This window comes from Pristiophorus japonicus, unplaced genomic scaffold (genome assembly GCF_044704955.1).
Source record: "Pristiophorus japonicus isolate sPriJap1 unplaced genomic scaffold, sPriJap1.hap1 HAP1_SCAFFOLD_288, whole genome shotgun sequence".
Lineage (NCBI taxonomy): Eukaryota > Metazoa > Chordata > Chondrichthyes > Pristiophoridae > Pristiophorus > Pristiophorus japonicus.
Window position 1 is genome coordinate 416300 of NW_027252646.1, and position 19139 is coordinate 435438.

The 19139-nt window shown below is 51.6% G+C and overlaps 7 non-coding genes across 7 annotated transcripts; 2 read left to right on the forward strand and 5 right to left on the reverse strand.

The window, feature by feature from the left end:
- Positions 1 to 1045: 1045 nt before the first annotated feature.
- trnai-aau (transfer RNA isoleucine (anticodon AAU)) lies at positions 1046 to 1118 on the reverse strand. The gene has a single exon. It is a non-coding gene; the product is annotated as a tRNA-Ile (tRNA).
- Positions 1119 to 1866: 748 nt separating this feature from the next.
- trnat-agu (transfer RNA threonine (anticodon AGU)) lies at positions 1867 to 1939 on the reverse strand. The gene has a single exon. It is a non-coding gene; the product is annotated as a tRNA-Thr (tRNA).
- Positions 1940 to 3973: 2034 nt separating this feature from the next.
- Positions 3974 to 4046, reverse strand: trnai-aau (transfer RNA isoleucine (anticodon AAU)). Its single transcript has one exon. It is a non-coding gene; the product is annotated as a tRNA-Ile (tRNA).
- Positions 4047 to 4595: 549 nt separating this feature from the next.
- Positions 4596 to 4671, reverse strand: trnat-agu (transfer RNA threonine (anticodon AGU)). The gene has a single exon. It is a non-coding gene; the product is annotated as a tRNA-Thr (tRNA).
- Positions 4672 to 7380: 2709 nt separating this feature from the next.
- Positions 7381 to 7453, reverse strand: trnat-agu (transfer RNA threonine (anticodon AGU)). The gene has a single exon. It is a non-coding gene; the product is annotated as a tRNA-Thr (tRNA).
- Positions 7454 to 7976: 523 nt separating this feature from the next.
- trnat-agu (transfer RNA threonine (anticodon AGU)) lies at positions 7977 to 8049 on the forward strand. The gene has a single exon. It is a non-coding gene; the product is annotated as a tRNA-Thr (tRNA).
- Positions 8050 to 13880: 5831 nt separating this feature from the next.
- trnat-agu (transfer RNA threonine (anticodon AGU)) lies at positions 13881 to 13953 on the forward strand. Its single transcript has one exon. It is a non-coding gene; the product is annotated as a tRNA-Thr (tRNA).
- The last annotated feature ends 5186 nt before the right edge of the window (positions 13954 to 19139 follow it).

A 19139-nucleotide genomic window follows, 5' to 3' on the forward strand; every position in this document is an offset into this window, starting at 1 on the left:
ATAATGTTGGAAAGTGTGAGGTCATTCACTTTGGCAGAAAAAAATCAAAGAGCAAGTAATTATTTAAATGGAGAACGGTCGCAAAGTGCCGCAGTACAGCGGGACCTGGGGGTTACTTGTGCATGAAACACAAAGGGTTAGTATGCAGGTACAGCAAGTGATCAGGAAGGCCAATGGTATCTTGGCCTTTATTGCAAAGGGGATGGAGTATAAAAGCAGGGAAGTCTTGCTGCAGTTATACAGGGTATTGGTGAGGCCACACCTGGAATACTGCGTGCAGTTTTGGTCTCCGAATTTAAGGAAGGATATACTTGCTTTGGAGGCAGTTCAGAGAAGGTTCACTCGGTTGATTCCGGAAATGAGGGGTTTGGCTTATGAGGAAAGGTTGAGGAGGTTGGGCCTCTACTCATTGGAATTCAGAAGAAGGAGAGGTGATCTTAGAGAAACGTATAAGATTATGAGGGGGCTTGACAAGGTGGATGCAGAGAGGATGTTTCCACTGATGGGGGAGACTAGAACTAGGGGGCATGGTCTTAGAATAAGGGGCCGCCCATTTAAAACTGAGATGAGGAGGAATTTCTTCTCTCAGAGGGTTGTAAATCTGTGGAATTCGCTGCCTCAGAGAGCTGTGGAAGCCGGGACATTGAATACATTTAAGACAGAGATAGACAGTTTCTGAACCGATAAGGGGATAAGGGGGCGGGCAGGGAAGTGGAGCTGAGTCCATGATCGTATTAAATGGCGGAGCAGGCTCGATGGGCCGTATGACCTACTCCTGCTCCTATTTCTTATGTTCTTATGTTTTTATCGTAGAATCTGAAAAGAAAGGGAGAAGAGACACAGAGAGTGGGTAGGGGAGAGAGGGGGAGGGGAGAGGGTGAGAGAGGGGAATGAGTGAGAAATTGGGAAAAAGAGGTTACAATGGGAAGAGAGAAGAGAATACAAGGAGCCTGTTGTTTCAGGATCGGTCTCTGAGCTGTTCAATTTTTATAATTAAAGTCCTTGTTAATTGACAGTGAACTTAAAAGCTGAGCTAATTTTTAGTAGGTCCCAGTGAGATTTGAACCCACAACCCCTGGTTTATTAGACCAGTGCTCTAACCCCTGAGCTATGGAGCCACCTGTTTTGTGAAAAGACAAGGGGAAGGAGCAGGAAAGGGAGGGGAAGGGAAAAGAGAGAATGGAAGGAGTGAGAGAGAGGGGGAAGGGGAGAGTAAGAGATGGAAGGGGAGAGTGGGGAAGGGGAGAGAGATGGGAAGGCAAGAGAGGGAGGAGGCAAGGGAGAGAGAAAGGAAGGGGAGAGAGAGGGAGAACGGGAGACTCTGAAAAGAAAGGGAAAAGAGAGCGAGAGAGGAAGGAGGGGAGGGAGGGAAGTGGAGAGTGAAAAGGCGAGGGGAAGGGGAGAGCAAGTGATGGAAGGGGAGAGAGGGGAAGGGGAGAGGGGGGAAGGGGAGAGAGATGGGAAGGCAAGAAAGGGAGGAGGCAAGGGAGAGAGAAAGGAAGGGGAGAGAGAGGGAGAACGGGAGACTCTGAAAAGAAAGGGAAAAGAGAGGAAGAAGGGGAGGGAGGGAAGTGGAGAGTGAAAAGGCGAGGGGAAGGGGAGAGAGGGTGGAGAGACTGGGTCAGCGAAAGAGACAGAATGAGAGAGTGGATAGCTGAGAGAGAGGGTGAGGCGATGGAGGGGGGAGAGGGGAATGAGTGAGAGCTGGGAAAGCGAGATCGTGGGAAAAAGATGTTGAACAGGTCACGATGGGAAAGAGAGAGACAGGAGTCTGTTGTTCCAGGGTTGGTCTCAGAGCTGTTTCATATTTATAATTCAACCCCTTGTTAATTGACAGTAAATTTAAATACTGAGCTAATTTTGAGTAGGCCCCAGTAAGATTTGAACCCACAACCCCTGGTTTACTAGACCAGTGCTCTAACCCCTGAGCTATGGAACCATCTGCCCTAGGCTGTGGGTCATTCCCCAGTTAGTGCTGTGTGTTTGAAGAATGAGGAGGGGTCAGTGAAACGCTCAGATTGTGTCTCATCCCCCAGACTCCTGCCTCCGTCTCTTCAATATTCGCCTCTCAACATCGATATATCGGGTCTTTCACGTAGTAAAACATCCCAAGGCAACTCAGTCACACTCTGTCCCAATCTCTCTGTCTCTCTGTCTCTCTATCACTTTCTCTCTGTCGCTCACTGTCTCTCGAGCCGGAAGGGGTTAGAGAGGGGGAAGGGGAAAGTCAGAAGGGAAAGGAGAGAGAGAGAGGGAGGAGAGAGAGGTGAAGGAGTGGGGGGAGAATGACAGTCGAGAGGAAAGGGGAGAGAGAGAGAGAGAGAGGGGAAGGGGAGTGAGCGAGGGGAATGGTAATGTGGGAGGGGAAGGGGAGAGAGAGAGGGGGAGGGGGAAAGAGCAGGGACGAAGAGATAGAGTTAAGGGGGGGAGAGAGAGCGGAAGGACTGAGAGAGGGAAGGGGAGAGAGAAGAATAGATGGTTCTGTTGTGTATCTGTAAAGCATGCACTCCCATCTTCCACCACCAGGGAGCACATCCCCTGAAGTCCCAAGGGATCCCAGCATCCCTTGGGAGCACTGTATATAAGCCGGGCCCTAAGGCCTGTTCCTCACTCTGGAGTGTCTTAATAAAGACTGAGGTCACTGTTACTTTAACCTCCCTGTGTGCAGTCTCATCTGTGTTAGGAACACAAGAGGTTTATTCTCTGGTTACCAACCAGTAACTAGTGGTGTGCCGCAGGGATCAGTGCTGGGACCCCAACTATTTACAGTCTATATTAACGACTTGGAAGAAGGGACTGAGTGTAACGTAGACAAGTTTGCTGACAATAGAAAGATGGGAGGAAAAGCAATGTGTGAGCAGGACACAAAAAATCTGCGAAAGGACATAGACAGGCTAAGTGAGTGGGCAAAAATTTGTCAGACGGAGTATAATGTTGGAAAGTGTGAGGTCATTCACTTTGGCAGAAAAAAATCAAAGAGCAAGTTATTATTTAAATGGAGAACGATCGCAAAGTGCCGCAGTACAGCGGGACCTGGGGGTTACTTGTGCATGAAACACAAAAGGTTAGTATGCAGGTACAGCAAGTGATCAGGAAGGCCAATGGTATCTTGGCCTTTATTGCAAAGGGGATGGAGTATAAAAGCAGGGAAGTCTTGCTGCAGTTATACAGGGTATTGGTGAGGCCACACCTGGAATACTGCGTGCAGTTTTGGTCTCCGAATTTAAGGAAGGATATACTTGCTTTGGAGACAGTTCAGAGAAGGTTCACTCGGTTGATTCCGGAGATGAGGGGGTTGACTTATGAGGAAAGGTTGAGGAGGTTGGGCCTCTACTCATTGGAATTCAGAAGAATGAGAGGTGATCTTATCGAAACGTATAAGATTATGAGGGGGCTTGACAAGGTGGATGCAGAGAGGATGTTTCCACTGATGGGGGAGACTAGAACTAGGGGGCATGGTCTTAGAATAAGGGGCCGCCCATTTAAAACTGAGATGAGGAGGAATTTCTTCTCTCAGAGGGTTGTAAATCTGTGGAATTCGCTGCCTCAGAGAGCTGTGGAAGCCGGGACATTGAATATATTTAAGACAGAGATAGACAGTTTCTTAACCGATAAGGGGATAAGGGGGCGGGCAGGGAAGTGGAGCTGAGTCCATGATGGTATTAAATGGTGGAGTCGGCTCGATGGGCCGTATGGCCGACTCCTGCTCCTATTTCTTATGTTCTTATGTTTTTATCGTAGAATCTGAAAAGAAAGGGAGAAGAGACACAGAGAGTGGGAAGGGGAGAGAGGGGGAGGGGAGAGGGTGAGAGAGGGGAATGAGTGAGAGACTGGGAAAAAGAGGTTACAATGGGAAGGGAGAAGAGAATACAAGGAGCCTGTTGTTTCAGGATCGGTCTCTGAGCTGTTCAATTTTTATAATTAAAGTCCTTGTTAATTGACAGTGAACTTAAATACTGAGCTAATTTTGAGTAGGTCCCAGTGAGAGTTGAACCCACGACCCCTGGTTTATTAGACCAGTGCTCTAACCCCTGAGCTATGGAGCCACCTGTTTTGTGAAAAGACAAGGGGAAGGAGCAGGAAAGGGAGGGGAAGGGAAAAGAGAGAATGGAAGGAGTGAGAGAGAGGGGGAAGGGGAGAGTAAGAGATGGAAGGGGAGAGGGGGGAAGGGGAGAGAGATGGGAAGGCAAGAAAGGGAGGAGGCAAGGGAGAGAGAAAGGAAGGGGAGAGAGAGGGAGAACGGGAGATTCTGAAAAGAAAGGGAAAAGAGAGCGAGAGAGGAAGGAGGGGAGGGAGGGAAGTGGAGAGTGAAAAAGCGAGGGGAAGGGGAGAGAGGGTGGTGAGACTGGGTCAGCGAAAGAGACAGAATGAGAGAGTGGATAGCTGAGAGAGAGGGTGAGGCGATGGAGGGGGGAGAGGGGAATGAGTGAGAGCTGGGAAAGCGAGATCGTGGGAAAAAGATGTAGAACAGGTTGTGATGGGGAAGAGAGAGACAGGAGTCTGTTGTTCCAGGGCTGGTCTCAGAGTTGTTTAATATTTATCATTAAACCACTTGTTAATTGACAGTAAATTTAAAGAATGAGCTAATTTTGAGTAGGCGCCAGTGAGATTTGAACTCACAACCCCTGGTTTACTAGACCAGTGCTCTAACCCCTGAGCTATGGAACCACCTGCCCTGGGTTGTGGGTCATTCCCCAGTTAGTGCTGTGTGTTTGAAGAATGAGGAGGGGGTCAGTGAAACACTCAGATTGTGTCTCATCCCCCAGACTCCTGCCTCCGTCTCTTCAATATTCGCCTCTCAACATCGATATATCGGGTCTTTCACGTAGTAAAACATCCCAAGGCAACTCAGTCACACTCTGCCTCAATCTCTCTGTCTCTCTGTCTCTCTATCACTTTCTCTCTGTCGCTCACTGTCTCTCGAGCCGGAAGGGGTTAGAGAGGGGCAAGGGGAAGTCAGAAGGGAAAGGAGAGAGAGAGAGTGAGGAGAGAGATTGAGGAGTGAGTGGAGAGAGAGGAGCGGAGAGTGGGAAGGGGAGAAAGCGGGGGAAAGGGACAGCGTGAGGGAAGGAGCGAGTGAGAGGGGGAAGGGGAGAGAGGGAGAGTGTGAGATGGAGAGAGAGAGGAGCGTGTCAGTAGTTGTTATTACATCGATAGTCCACTAGGTGGAGCTCTATTAGAGGAAGAGAGAGGGAAGGGGAGAGTGAGGGGAAGAAGTGAGAGAGAGGGAAGGGGAGAGTGAGGGGAAGGAGTGAGAGAGAGGGAAGGGGAGAGTGAGGGGAAGGAGTGAGAGAGAGGGAAGGGTGAGTAAGGAGAAGGAGTGAGAGAGAGGGAAGGGGAGAGTGAGGGGAAGGAGTGAGAGAGAGGGAAGCAAAGAGTGAGGGGAAGGAGTAAGAGAGAGAATGAGGGGAAGGAGTGAGAGAGAGACGGGGAAGAGGAGAGTGAGGTGAAGGAGTGAGAGAGAGGGAAGAGGAGAGTGAGGGGAAGGAGTGAGAGGCAGGGAAGGGGAGAGTGAGGGGAAGGAGTGAGAGAGAGGGAAGGGGAGAGTGAGGGGAAGGAGTGAGAGAGAGGGAAGGGGAGAGTGAGGGGAAGGAGTGAGAGAGAGGGAAGGCAAGAGTGAGGGGGAAGGAGTGAGAGAGAGGGAAGGGGTGAGTGAGGGGAAGGAGTGAGAGAGAGGGAAGGGGAGAGTGAGGGGAAGGAGTGAGAGAGAGGGAAGGGGAGAGTGTGGGGAAGGAGTGAGAGAGAGGGAAGAGGATAGTGAGGGGGAAGGAGTGAGAGAGAGGGAAGGGGTGAGTGAGGGGAAATGGAGTGAGAGAGAGGGAAGGGGAGAGTGAGGGGAAGGAGTGAGAGAGAGGGAAGGGGAGAGTGAGGGGAAGGAGTGAGAGAGAGACGGGGAAGAGGAGAGACAGAGGGAACACCAACAATAATGTATATTTATATAGCGCCTTTAACGTAGTGAAACGTCCCAAGGTGCTCCACAGGAGGATTATGGGATAAAAATTTGACACCGAGCCACAAAAGTAGAAATTAACGCAGGTGAAGAGGTCGGTTTTAAGGAGAGTCTTGAAGGAGGAAAGAGAGGTAGAGAGGCGGAGAGGTTTAGGGAGGGAGTTCCAGAGCTTGGGGCCCAGGCAACAGAAGGCCCGGCCACCGATGGTGGAGCGATTATAATCAGGGATGGTCAGAGAGCAGAATTAGAGGAGTGCAGACATAAGAACATAAGAACATAAGAATTAGGAACAGGAGTAGGCCATCTAGCCCCTTGAGCCTGCTCCGCCATTCAATGATTGTGGGGTTACAGAGATAGGGAGGCATGTAGGAGCTGGAGGAGGTTACAGAGATAGGGAGGGTTGCGGGAAGTTACAGAGATAGGGAGGGTTGTGGGGCTGGAGGAGGTTACAGAGATAGTGAGTAGTGAGGGGCCATGGAGGGATTTGTAAACAAGGATGAGAATTTTGAAATCGAGGCATTGCTTAACCGGGAGCCAATGGAGGGCAGAGAGCACAGGGGGAGATGGGTGAGCGGGACTCGGTGCGAGTTAGGACACGGGGGCAGTGAGCACAGGGGGTGATGGGTGAGTGGGACTCGGTGCGAGTTAGGACACGGGGTCAGTGAGCACAGTGGGTGATGGGTGAGCGGGACTGGGTGCGAGTTAGGACACGGGGCAGTGAGCACAGGGAGTGATGGGTGAGTGGGACTCAGTGCGAGTTGGGACACGGGGGCAGCGAGCACAGCGGGTGATGGGTGAGCGGGACTGTGTGTGAGTTAGGACACGGGGTCAGTGAGCACAGGGGATGATGGGTGAGTGGGACTGGGTGCGAGTTAGGACACGGGCCAGTGAGCACAGGGGGTGATGGGTGAGCGGGACTGGGTGTGAGTTAGGACACGGGGCAGTGAGCACAGGGGGTGATGGGTGAGCGGGACTGGGTGTGAGTTAGGACACGGGGCAGTGAGCACAGCGGGTGATGGGTGAGCGGGACACAGTGCGAGTTGGGACACGGGGGCAGTGAGCACAGGGGGTGATGGGTGAGCGGGACTGGGTGTGAGTTAGGACATGAGGCAGCCAAGTTTTGGATCACTTCTAGTTTATATTGGGTAGAATGTAGAAAGAAGTGTGAGAGAGGGGGAAGGGTAGAGAATGGGAAGGGATTGTGAGTGTGGCGAGGGAGGGGCAAGAGAAATGAGTGAGAGACGGGGAAAGCGAGAAAAATATGTAGAACGGGTCGTGATGGGGAGATTTGGAAGGGGAGAGAGAGTTGAAGAGACACAAGAAGGAGGAGAGGGGAGCCTGTTGCCCCAGCAGTATTGGAGCTATTTAATATTTATAAATAAATTCCTTGTGAATTGAAGGTGAATTTAAATACTGAGCTCATTTTGAGTGGGCCCCAGTGAGATTTGAACCCACGACCCCTGGTTTACTAGATCAGTGCTCTAACCCCTGAGCTATGGAGCCACCTGCCCTGGGCTGTAGGTCACTCCCCAGTTAGTGCTGTGTGTTTGAAGAATGAGGAGGGGTCAGTGAAACGCTCAGATTGTGTCTCATCCCCCAGACTCCCTCTCGACTTTCCCTTCTGAATTTCCCCTTCCCCCTCTCCAACCCCTTCCGGCTCGAGAGACAGTGAGCGACAGAGGGAAAGTGATAGAGAGACAGAGAGAGAGAATGAGTGAGATTGTGAGAGAGACAGAGAGAGAGTGAGAGATAGAGAGACAGAGAGACAGAGAGAGAGAGACTGAGAAAGATACACAGAGAGAGACAGAGAGACTGAGAGACAGAGAGATTGGGACAGAGTATGACTGAGTTGCCTTGGAATGTTTTACTACGTGAAAGACCCGATATATCGATGTTGAGAGGCGAATATTGAAGAGACGGAGGCAGGAGTCTGGGGATGAGACACAATCTGAGCGTTTCACTGACCCCTCCTCATTCTTCAAACACACAGCACTAACTGGGGAATGACCCACAGTCCAAGGCAGATGGTTCCATAGCTCAGGGGTTAGAGCACTGGTCTAGTAAACCAGGGGTCGTGGGTTTAAATCTCACTAGGGCCTACTCAAAATTAGCTCAGTATTTAAATTCACTGTCAATTAACGAGTGATGTAATTATAAATATTAAACAGTTCCCAGACTGACCCTGGAACGACAAGCACTGTCTTGTCCACATTAAAAGATTACCACATTTCGATTGTACTTGAAGTGCTGTAACCTGCAAATACACAGACTGAAAGCTAGAACGTGGGATTAGGCTTGGTCAGTGGGTGTGGATACAGTGGGCCAAAATGGGTTTCTGCCTTATTCCCTTCTCACTCAATCTCTCGACCCGACTCTCTGTCTGTCTCTAACATCATCATCATCATCGGCAGTCCCTGGGAATGGAGGAGAACTTGCTGCCACTTGAAAACTGAGTCCCCATTTATCCATCCTGTTTGTTGCATCCTCAAAGAATTCCAATAAATTAGTCAAACATGACTTCCCCTTCATCAATCTGTGCCTGACTGAATCATGCTTTTCCCAATGGCCTGCTCCTAAAGGAATGAGAGAGAGGGGGATAATCTGTCGGAAAGAAAATGCTTCCATTACCATAACTAAATCTGCGGGCTGTGTCATCTCCACCCCGGTGGTGGGCAATGGCAGCCTGCTGAGAGCATCGGCACAGTTTTCTGTGCCTGGCCTGTGGCGGATGGTGTAGTTGTATGTGGACAACGTGAGCGCCCATCTCTGGATGCAGGCCGATGCGTTCGTATTTATCCCCTAATTTTCAGAAAGGAGGGATATAAGTGGCTTGTGGTCGATTTCCAATTCGAATTTGAGCCCGAACAGATATTGATGCATTTTCTTTACCCCGTAAACACACGCTAATGCTTCTCTCTCGATCATACTGTAGGTCCTCTCGGCCTTCGACAGACTTCTGGTTGCATAAGCAGCCGGTTGCAATTTCCCAAATTGATTAGCTTGTTACAATACACACCCGACCCCGTACGACGACGCATCACATGCTCGTACCAAACGTTTACATGGATCGTACAACACAAGCAATTTGTTTGAACATAACAGCTTCCTAGCTTTCTCAAAGGCATTTTCTTGGCTTTTACCCCAGACCCATTCATCTCCCTTATGCAGTGGAGGGTGCAGGGGTTCTAACAATGTGCCAAGACCCGGTAAGAAGTTACCAACATAGTTCAGGAGTCCTAGAAACGACCACAGCTCCGTCACGTTCCGTGGTCTCGGTGCCTTCTCGATTGCCCCCGTCTTCGAATCGGTGGGCCTGATGCCGTCCGCCGCGATTCTTCTCCCCGGGAACTCCACTTCAGGTGCCGGGAAAACGCACTGCGAGCATTTCAGCCTGAGCCCCACACGATTAAGCCGACTAAGGAGCTCCTCCACGTTCTGCAAATGCTCGACGGTGTCCCGACCTGTAACCAAGATGTCGTCCTGGAAGACCACGGTGCACGGGACCCACTTCAGCAAGCTTTCCGTGTTCCTCTGGAATATCGCCGTGGCTGATCGAATCCCAAACGGGCATCTGTCGTAAACGAAAAGACCTTTGTGCGTGTTGAGGCAGGTGAGGCCTTTCGAAGATTTCACCAGCTCCTGCGTCATGTAGGCCGAGGTCAAGTCCGGCTTCGTGAATGTTTTCCCCCCAAACCAGCGTGACAAATAGGTCATCAGCCTTTGGTAGCGGGTATTTATCCTGCAGGGAGAAATGATTGATAGCTACTTTGTAATCACCACAGATTCTGACGGTGCCGTCTCCCTTGAGGATTGGAACGATCGGACTGGCCCACTCATTGAATTCGATCGGCGAAATGATGTCCTCTCGTTGCAGCCTGTCCAGCTCAATGTCCACCCTCTCTCTCATCATGTAAGGTACCGCTCTCACCTTGTGATGGATGGGTCACGCCCCCGGAATTAAATGGATCTGCACTTTTGCTCCTTGGAACTTCCCGACGCCTGGTTCGAACAGCGAGGGGAACTTGCTTAGGACCTGGGCACATGAGGTGTCGTCGACGGGCGTATCTTTCCCAGCCAGCTCCTGCCGAACAGCGTGGGGCCATCGCCCGGTACCACCCACAGTGGTAAATCGTGCACCGCTCCATCGTAGGAGATCTTTCCGGTAGCACTGCCGATTACGGGAATCAGTTCCTTTGTGTACGCTCTAAGTTTGGTTCGAATGGGAGTCAGGACTGGCCTTGAAGCCTTGTTGCACCACAACTTATCGAAAGTCTTTTTGCTCATTATGGACTGGCTCGCGCCCGTGTCCAGCTCCATGGACACCGGGAGCCCATTTAATTCAACCTTCAGCATTATCGGGGGACACTTTGTGGTAAATGTGTGCACCGCATATACCTCTGCCTCCTCGGTCTGAGGCGCTGGTTCGTCATGATCTGCCGTGGATCTGTCCTCCTCTGCAACAAGGTGGTTTGCAGGATTAGCAGGGTTTGCAGCTCGCCTGCACATACGTTGGAGGTGTCCCATTGTTCCACAGCCCTTGCAAACGTACCCTTTGAAGCGGCATGAATGGAATCGATGATCACCCCCGCAGCGCCAACAAGGTGTTAATGGCCTTGTATTCACCACCCTTGATGGCGGACTCTGAGACATCTGCGGATGTGCAGCTACAGGCGTGTAAGTCCTGCCATGTACATTTCGATTCGAAAACTATGTTACTTTGTTCACAGTACTTGTAGCAGCACTTGTGTGCTGAGAGATTTGCTTAGTATTATCACTGGTGGCAATAAACACCTGGGCTATTGCTATGGCTTTACTCAAGGTTGGGGTCTCTACAGTCAAAAGTTTGCGAATTATTACTTCATGGCCAATGCCAAGTACAAAGAAGTCCCTGAGCATATGGTCCAAGTGTCCTTCAAATTCGCAATGTCCTGCAAAGGTGCCTTAGCTCAGTGACATAGCTCGCCACTTCCTGGCCTTCAGACCTCTTGTACGTGTAGAGCCGATACCTCGCCATCAGAACGCTTTCCTTTGTATTTAGATGCTCCCGGACCAGTGTGCACAATGCATCGTACGACTTGTCTGTGGGTTTCGTTGGAGCGAGCAGGATTTTCATGAGGCCACATGTTGATGGCCCACAAACGGTGAGGAGGATCGCCCTTGGTTTGGCAGTGTTCGTTTCTTCTTCCAGCTCGTTGGCCACAAAATATTCCTCAAGTCGTTCCACGAAGGTTTCCCAAACTACTCCCTTCGAAAATTTCTCCAGGATGCTCACAGTTCTCCGCATTGTTGCATTGGGGTTCGTCATCTGTACCTCGTCGCCTGTTGTTATGTCTTGAAAAAAGTGTCAGACTAGATGCTGCAAGCTCAAAGTAAGTGTGACCGTAGTCCTTTAGTGCAGATCTCAGAGTGCCTCTCCAGCCTGTGTGGCCTCCTTATATACAGGTGCTCCCAACGGATTGTGGGCTCCCTTTGGACTCCGGGGGATAAGCCCTCTGGTGGTTAGACATGGTAATTACAGGTTTACATACATAACAGAAGGAGTGAGAGAGAGGAGGAAGGGGAGAGAGTTGGGAAGGAGTGAGAGAGAGGGGGAAGGGGAAAGAGTGGGGAAGGAGTGAGAGAGGGAGGAAGAGAGAGGGAAAGGGGAGAGAGAGGGGAGGGGAAAGAGAGGGAGGATAAGGGGAGAGAGTGGGGAAGGGGAGAGAGAGGGAGGAAGAGAGAGGGAAAGGGGAAATAGAGGGAGGGAAAGGGGAGATAAAGGGAGCGGATGGGGAGAGAGAGAGAGTGGAAGGGGGAGCGAGTGGGGAAGGTGTGAGTGAGGGAAGGGGAGAGAGGGGGAAGGAGAGAGGGTGAGGTGAGGGAAGGGGAAGGAGGGAGAGGGGAATGAGTGAGAGACGGGGAAAACGAGATAGCGGGAAAGGGAGAGAGGGGTAAAAAGATGTAGAATGGGTCATGATGGGGAAGGGAGAGAGGAATTTGGAAGGGGAGAGAGTGTGTAAGAGAGACGAGAAGAGGAGAGAGGAAAGGGAGAGAGAAAAGTGAAGGAGTGAGAGAGAGGGGGGAAGAAGCGAGAGAGAGGGTAACGAGTGTGTAAGAGCGGGAAGGGGAGAGAGAGAGGGAGGAGAAAGGGGAGAAGGCAGAGGGTGAGAGAGGGGAATGAGTGAGAGATGGGGGAAAACAAGATAAAAATGTAGAACAGGTTGTGTAGATGGGGAGGGCAGAGAAAGATTTGGAGCCTCTGCCTCCTCGGTCTGAGGCCCTGGTTCATCGTGTTCCACCGTGGATCTGTCCTCCTCTGCAACATGATGGTTTGCAGGATTAGCAGGGTTTGCAGCTCGCCTGCACATACGTTGGAGGTGTCCCATTGTTACACAGCCCTTGCAAACATATCCTTTGAAGCGGCATGAATGGATCGATGATCACCAAGACCACCACAACCTCTGTCGTCGAGCTACAGTACGCGGACGACACCTGAGTCTGCGCACATTCAGAGGCTGAACTCCAGGATATAGTCAACGTATTTACTGAGGCGTACGAGAGCTCGGGCCTTACACTAAACATCCGTGAGACAAAGGTCCTCCACCAGACTGTCCTCACCGCATAGCACTGCCCCCCAGTCATCAAGATCCACGCGTGGCCCTGGACAACGTGGACCTTTCCCCAAACCTCTTGAGCCTCCCATCAACAAGGGCAGGCATTGACCACCAGATCCAACACCGCCTCCAGTGCACCAGTGCAGCCTTCGGCTGCCTGAGGAAAAGAGTGTTTGAAGACCAGGCCCTCAAACCTACCACCCAGCTCATGGTCTACAGGGCTGTAGTGATACCCGCCCTCCTGTATGGCTCAGAGACATGGACCATGTACAGCAGACACCTCAAGTCGCTGGAGAAATACCACCAACGATGTCTCCGCAAGATCCTACAAATGCTGGTAAATATTTTCTGCACCCTCTCTAACAGGCTCGAGGGGCCGAATGGCAGAGACAGAGAGAGACAGAAAGAGAGAGAGACGTAAAGGGCAGAGAGAGAGACAGAGCGACTGGCAATGAGAGGGGGGAAAATAGAAATTGAGAATGAAGGGAAAGGCAGAAGCGGAGAGATAGAGAGAAGAATAAAAGAGTGAGAAAGATTGGTGAAGGGGGCAAATAGGAGTCTGTTGTTTCTGGGTTGATTGCAGAGCTGTTTAATATTTATTATTAAGACTCTTGTTAATTGACAGTGAGTTTAAATACTGAGCTAATTTTGAGTAGGCCCCACTGAGATTTAAACTCACAACCCCTGGTTTACCAAACCAGGGCTTTAACCCCTGAGCTTTGGAGCGACCTGTTTTGGCATGTGGGTCATTCCCCAGTTAGTGCTGTGTATCAATCTCTGTTTTGTTCTATCTGTCTGTCTGTCTGTCTATCTGTCTGTCTATCTATCTGTCTGTCTGTCTGTCTGTCTATCTATCTATCTATCTGTCTGTCTGTCTGTCTGTCTGTCTATCTGTCTATCGATCTATCGATTTGTCTCTCAGGGGTCAAACACATCGCTGAGGGATGCATGATGGGTAAAAACCCCAACTGGTTCATTTTACCCTTCATCACATCCTGGGAATAAAGCAGGAAGTGTGAAATATCGGGTTATATACGGGTGGCTCTGAGACTGGGTGATTCATCCCTGAACAATCATAACAACACAAGAAATAGGAGCAGGAGTGAGAGAGAGAGCCAGAGACAGAGAGACTGAGAGATTGAGGCAGAGTGTGACTGAGTTGCCTTGGGATGTTTTACTACGTGAAAGACCCGATATATCGATGTTGAGAAGCGAATATTGAAGAGACGGAGGCAGGAGTCTGGGGGATGAGACACAATCTGAGTGTTTCACTGACCCCTCCTCATTCTTCAAACACACAGCACTAACTGGGGAATGACCCACAACCCAGGGCAGGTGGTTCCATAGCTCAGGGGTTAGAGCACTGGTCTAGTAAACCAGGGGTCGTGGGTTCAAATCTCACTGGGGCCTACTCAAAATTGGATCATAATTTAAATTCATCGTCAATTAACAGGAGCTTTAACTATAAATATTAAACAGCTCCCAGACTGAACCTGGAACCTTTTTGTCCACGTTAAAAGATGACCACATTTAAAAAGAACTTGAAGTGCTGCAACCCACAGACCTCGAGCTGGAAAGTGGGATGAGGCTGGGTTGCTCTTGGCCGGTCAGCGTGGATACGATGGGCCGAATGGGATTCTGCCTCTCCCTTACTCTTTTTCCTTCTCACTCAATCTCTCAACCTGACTTTCTCTTTCTCTCTCACTCTTTGTCTCTAACAGCATCAGCATAGGTGTGATATATTCACAGGGCACAGCACACACAGCTTCCTAACATGGCGCGCAGCACTCTCGGAAGTCTCCGGAAACCCGCCGAATTCTGTTTATTATTAACTCTGCACTTGCAGTCCACAATACGTCCACATCCTCAATGTGGAGCTACAAACATTACAAGCTGACAGACATTGCAAGAGGCAGTCCCTCGGAATCGAGGAAGACTTGCTTCCACTCTTAAAATGAGTTCCCCTTTATCCACCCTGTTGGTTACATCCTCAAAGAATTCCAGCAAATTAGTCAAACATGACTTCCCCTTCATAAATCCATGCTGACTCTGCCTGACCCAATTATGCTTTTGCCAATGGCCTGCTCCTGAAGGAGTGAGAGGAGAGTGGGGGGAGGGGAGAGCGTGGGAAGGGGAGAGAGAGAGGGGGGAGGGGAGAGAGGGGGAAGGGGAGAGAGGGGGAAGAGGAGAGAGAGAGGGGGAAGGGGGGAGAGGGGGAAGGGGGGAGAGAGGGAAGGGGAGAGAGGGAGAAAGGGGGAGAAGTGCAGATCCATTTGCAGCCCCCCGAGGCACAGGCCGCTCATCGCGACCACCAGGAGGCGAAGACCAACCGAGCAGCGGTTACAGACGGAGGGTACCCAGCACCCGAAGCCGACGACCTCTTGGCGGCGACGGAAGAGGCTCCAGGTCGACCAAGCGGAGCGGGGCTCCGGCCGAAACCATCCGAATGTGTCTTCCCGACGCCAGAGGCGGAAATCCCTGGGGAGGAAGATGGCGGCAGTCGAGAGAAGCGTCCAGACCACGGGTCGAGAGAAACGTCCAGACCACGGGATGTGGCCGCAACGGAACAGAGGCATGTGTTGGCCAGCGAGGAAGGCCACTGGGTTTGGGGCAAAGGTAAAGGGGGGGGGCCGCTGAGAAGGCCGGGAACCCACTATGTTCCAATAAGTTGTTTGCACTGTGGAACCCATGTGAGCGTTCTTTCGCGGCCAATGATGTACTATCATATGGGGTCGGGGGTACGTTAAAACAAGCCAAAGTAGCGGGCAAACAACAACCGGTCGTATATGTATCTGACAAAGTACTTGTAGGAAGTGATGTGTTATCACATTACCGCCTGCTCACGGCGAACCGCCAGACGGGAGTGTTGCAGCTTATCCGTCGCAAAGACTTGCCACTAGGGGGCACACCTGTGGGAGGCCTAAGGGTCACTTGTGCACCCTGGGACAAGCAGGTACATAAGGTGATCCACCATGCTGCTTCCCCACTCTGGGGTCTCAATAAAGAGACCAAGGTCACAATAGTTTCAGCTTACGATACGGTCCCGTGGATTTATTCTGAACATAACAGTGATGGGGAGGGCAGAGAAAGATTTGGAAGGGGAGAGAGAGAAACCTGTTGTTCCAGGGTCAGTCTCAGAGCTGGTTAATATTTATAATTAAAGCCCTTGTTAATTGACGGTGAATTTAATAACTAAGCTAATCTTGAGTAGGTCCCAGTGATATTTGAACTTACGACCGCTGGTTTACAAGACCAGTGTTCTAATCCCTGAGGTGTGGAGCCACCTGCTCTGGGAAAGACAGGGGGAAGGAGCAGGAAAGAGTGGGGAAGGGAAAAGAGAGAGTGGAAGGAGTGAGAGAGAGAGGAAGGGGATAGAGGGGGGAAGGGGAGAGAGAGAGGGGGAAGGAGTGAGAGAGGGAAGAGGAGAAAGAGAGGGGAAGTGGAAAGCGAGAGGGAAGGGGAGAGAGAGGGAATGAGTGAGAGAGAGGGGGAAGGAGTGAGAAAGAGGGGGAAGGAGTGAGAGGGAGGGGAAGAGGGGAAGAGGAGAGAGGGAGGAGGCAGGGAGAGAGAAAGTAAGGGGAGAGAGAGGGAGAAGGGGAGAATCTGAAAAGAAAGGGAAGGGAGGGGAGGAAAGAGAGGGGAATGAGAGTGAAATGGCAGAGTGGGAAGGGGAGAGAGGGGGAGGGGTAGGCGGAGGGGAGAGAGGGGGAAGGAGTGAGAGGAGAAAAGGGAAGAAGGTGGGGCGAGGAGGGTGAAGGAGGAAGAGGGGAATGAGTGAGAGACGGGGAAAGTGAGATAGCGGGAAAGTGAGAGAGGGGTAACAAGATTAAGAACAGGTCGTGAAGGGGAAGGGAGAGAGAGTGCAAGGGGAGTGAGAAATAAGGGGAAGGGGAGAGAGGGTGGAAGAGAGAGGGGAAGCGGGTGAGAGAGATGGGAAGGAGTGGGAAAGAGAGGGAGGGGAAGAGAGAGAGGGGAAGGAGTGAGAAGGAGTGGGGAAGGGGAGAGAGCAGAAGGGTAGTGAGAGAGGGGAGGGAAGGGGAAAGAGAGGGAGGGGAAGGGGAGAGAGAGGGCAACATAAGAACATAAGAAATAGGAACAGAAATCGGCCATACAGCCCCTCGAGTCTGCTCCGCCATTTAATACGATCATGGCTGAACCGATCATGGACTCAGCTCCACTTCCCTGCCTGCCCCCTTATCCCCTTATCGGTCAAGAAACTGTCTGTCTCTGTCTTAAATTTATTCAATGTTCCAGCTACCACAGCTCTCTGAGGCAGAGAATTCCACAGATTTACAACCCTCTGAAAGAAGAAATTCCTCCTCATCTCAGTTTTAAATGGGCGGCCCCTTATTCTCAGTTCATGCCCCCTAGTTCTAGTCTCCCCCATCAGTGGAAACATCCTCTCTGCATCCACCTTGTCGAGCCCCCTCATAATCTTATACGTTTTGATAAGATCACCTCTCATTCTTCTGAATTCCAACGAATATCGGGCCTTTCACGTAGTAAAACATCCCAAGGCAACTCAGTCACACTCTGCCTCAATCTCGCTTTCTCTCAGTCTCTGTCTCTCTCTCGTTCTCACTCTCTCCATCTCTCTCACACACTCTCACTTTCTCTCTGTGGGTCTCTCGGGGGGGAAGGGCAGAGAGGGGAAGGGGAGAGAGAGGGAAGATAGAGGAGGAAGGAGAGACGGGGGAAGGAGTGAGAGAATGTAATTCGAGAGGGAAGTGGAGAGAGCGGAAAGAGGGGGAGTGAGAGGGGAAGGGGAGAGAGAGGGAAGATAGAGGAGGAAGGAGAGAGGGGGGGAAGGAGTGAGAGGATGTAATTCGAGAGGGAAGTGGAGAGAGCGGAAAGAGGGGGAGTGAGAGGGGGAGGGGAGAGAGAGGGAAGATAGAGGAGGAAGGAGAGAGAGGGGAAGCAGTGAGAGAATGTAATTAGAGAGGGAAGTGGAGAGAGCGGAAAGAGGGGAAGGGGAGAGAGAGGGAAGATAGAGGAGTAAGGAGAGAGGGGGGAAGGAGTGAGAGAATGTAATTAGAGAGGGAAGTGGAGAGAGCGGAAAGAGGGGGAGTGAGAGGGGGAGAGGAGAGAGAGGGAAGATAGAGGAGGAAAGAGAGAGAGGGGAAGGAGTGAGAGAATGTCATTAGAGAGGGAAGTGGAGAGAGCGGAAAGAGGGGGAGGGGAGAGCCAGAGCGGGGAAAGAGTTGGAAACAGAGGGGAAGGGGAAAGAGAGAGTGATAGGAGTGAGAGAGGGGAAGGGGAAACAGAGAGAGGACGGAGAGAGAGAGAGAGGGTGAAGGGGAGAGAGGGGGTGAGAGTGGGCAGGGCGAGGGGAGAGAGAGGATGTGGCGATGGAGGGGGAAGGGGGAAGAGAGGGGAAAAAGATGTAGAACGGGTCATGATGGGGAAGACAGAGAGAGATTTGGAGGGGGAGAGGGGAGCCTATTATTCCAGGGTCAGTCTCGGAGCTGTTTAATATTTAAAATTAGAACACTTGTTAATTGACAATAAATTTAAATACTGAACTAATTTTGAGTAGGCTCCAATGATATTCAAACCCACGACCACCTGGTTTATGAGACCAGTGCTCTAACCCCTGAGCTATGGAGCCACCTGCTCTGGGAAAGACAGGGGAAGGAGCAGGAAAGAGAGGGGAAGGGAAAAGAGAGAGTGGAAAGAGTGAGAGAGAGGGGGAAGGGGAGACAGAGGAGGAAGGGGAGAGAGAGAGGGGGAAGGAGTGAGAGAGAGGAGGAAGGGGAGAGAGAGAGGGAGGGGAGAGAGAGAGGGAGGGAGGGAAGGGGAGAGAGAGGGAGCAGAAGGGGAGAGAGAGAGAGTGTGGAAGGGAGGGAGAGAGGAGAGGGGAAAGAGGGGGAGGGGAAGAGAGGGGAGGAGTGAGAGAGGGATGGGGACAGAGAGGGAATGGAGACAGGGAGGAAGAGAGCGGGAAGGGGAGAGAGAGGGGGGGAAGGGAGCGGTGTGGCAGGGGAAAGAGGGGGAAAGGGAAAAAGAGGGGGAAGGAGTGAGAGAGAGAGTGGAAGGGTAGAGAGAGGGGGAAGCGGAGAGAGAGAGTGAAAGGAGTGAGAGAGAGGTAGAAGGAATGAGAGGGAGGGGGAAGGGGAGACATGGAGGAAGAGAGAGAAGGGAAGGGGAGAGAGAGAAGGGGAGAGGAGAGATGGGAACGGGAAAGAGAGGGAGAAGGGGAGAATGTGAAAAGAAAGGGAAACGAGAGAGACGGAGGAGGTCGGGGAGGAGAGAGAGGGGAGGGGAGAGGGAAAGGGAGAGTGAAAAGGCAGAGGGGGAAGGGGAGAGAGGGTGGTCGGGGAATGAGTGGGAGGGGAGAGAGAGGGAAGGAGTGGGGGGTGAATGAAAGTGAGAGACAAGGGGAGAGAGGGGAAGTGGAGAGTGAGAGAGAGGCAGGAAGGTGAATGTGGGAGGGGAATGGGAGAGCGAGAGTGGAGGAGTGGGAAAGAGACGTGAAGGGGAAAGAGAGCGGGGAATGGAGAGAGAGATACAGGGGCGAGGGGATAGAGAGGGGGGACGGAGAGAGAGAGAGTGAAAGGATGGGGGGAGAGAGGGGAAGGGGAGAGACAGGGGGAAGG